Below are 2,210 nucleotides of genomic sequence, written 5' to 3' on the forward strand. Positions count from 1 at the left end.
CTGGGGGGGACAGGGGGGGACAAGGTGGGGACAGTGTCACACACGGCCCCGGGAGGGGATCGGGAGCAGGGAACCGGTATTGGGGTCTGGTAATGGGATCTGGTACTGGGATCCCACTCTTGGATCTGGGAATGGGATCTACTAATGGGATCCTATGCTGGGATTCCAAACTGGGATCCGGTATTGGGATCTGGTAATGGGATCCCATACTGGGATCTGGCACCAGGACCTGGTAATTGGATCCGTACTGGGATCTGGTATTGGGATCCCATACTGGGATGTAGTATTGGGATCTACTAATGGGATCCCATACTGGGATTCCAAACTGGGATCTGGTATTGGGATCTGCAGTTGGGATGCCATACTGGGATCTGCTAATGGGATTTCAAACTGCGATCTGGAGCAGGGATGCGACACTGGGGTCTGGCACTGGGATCTCACCCAGAGATCCCACACTGGGATCTGGTACTGGGATCTCTCATGGGAACCTTGTCTGGGGGATCCCATCCAGGGGTCTCAGGGATCTCATCCATCTCCAGGGATCCCATTCCCCTGGGGACACTGCCTGGTCCTCTGGGGACCTGGCCTGGTCATCATCATCATCATCATCATCATTGTTGTCATTATTTTCATCGTCACCATCATCATCATCATCGTCATCGTCATCATGGTTGTCATTATTTTCATCGTCACCATCATCATCATCATCGTCATCGTCATCATGGTTGTCATTATTTTCATCGTCACCATCATCATCATCATCGTCATCGTCATCATGGTTGTCATTATTTTCATCGTCACCATCATCATCATCATCGTCATCGTCATCATGGTTGTCATTATTTTCATCGTCACCATCATCATCATCATCGTCATCGTCATCATGGTTGTCATTATTTTCATCGTCACCATCATCATCATCATCGTCATCGTCATCATGGTTGTCATTATTTTCATCGTCACCATCATCATCATCATCGTCATCGTCATCATGGTTGTCATTATTTTCATCGTCACCATCATCATCATCATCGTCATCGTCATCATGGTTGTCATTATTTTCATCGTCACCATCATCATCATCATCATCCCCTTCATCATCTTCATCATCTTCATCGTCATCATCGTCTTCATCATCTTCATCCTCACCATCCCCAGTGTCCCCCTCCAGGACCTCCTGGAGCCACTCCAGGACCTCCTCGGGCCCCGGCAGATCCTCCTCATCCTCCATGTCCAGCCACACGCTGCTGGCCTGGGGACACGGGGGGGACACTGGGGTGACACTGGGGTGACACTGGGGTGACACACATTGTGAGGGACACCAGGGGGGTGACGCTCACCTTGCCATTGACCATGGGGGTGACACTGGGGTGACGCTTGGGGACACTGGGGTGACACGTGGGAGGGTGACACTCGTGTGGTCAGTGCTATTGACCACATGGGTGACACAGGGGTGACATTGAGGTGACACAGGGCATGGGGGACACCATGGGGGTGTGACACTCATGTGGTCAGTGCATTGACCACAGGGGTGACACTGGGGTGATGTTGGGGTGACATTGGGGTGACACGGATTGTGGGGGACACCGTGGAGGGGTGACGCTCACCTGGTCAGTGACGCTGACCGTGGGGGTGACACTGGGGTGACATTGGGGTGACACTAAGGCGACACTCCCGTGGTCAGTGCCATTGACCACAGGGAGGACATGAGGGCGACACAGGGGTGACACTAGGGTGACGTTGGAGTGACACTGGAGTGACACAGGGGTGACACCTAGGGTGGCATTGGGGTGACACTGGAGTGACACAGAGGTGACACTCATGGGGTTGGTGCCATTGACCATGGGGGTGGCACTGGGGTGACACCGGTGTAGGGGACACTGTAGGGGTGACACTTACATGGTCAGTGCCATTGACCATGGGGGTGACATTGGGTGACACTTGGGTGACACTGGGGTGACACTGGGGTGACACTGGGGTGACACTGGGGTGACACTCACGGGGTCGGTGGCATTGACCACGCCCAGCTGTGGCCGGGACAGGTCGATGTCGAAGGTGTCCTCCCAGGTGGGGATGAGCTGGGGGAGGGGACAGAGGGGACAGAGGGGTCAGGGCCTGTCCCAGGGGAGGGGACAGAGGGGACAGAGGGGTCAGGGACCCCCGAGGGGGCTGTGGGGGTGTCCCCCCCCCCCCCCGTACCCCCCGGGAAA

This window comes from Geospiza fortis, unplaced genomic scaffold (genome assembly GCF_000277835.1).
Source record: "Geospiza fortis unplaced genomic scaffold, GeoFor_1.0 scaffold313, whole genome shotgun sequence".
NCBI classification, from domain to species: domain Eukaryota; kingdom Metazoa; phylum Chordata; class Aves; order Passeriformes; family Thraupidae; genus Geospiza; species Geospiza fortis.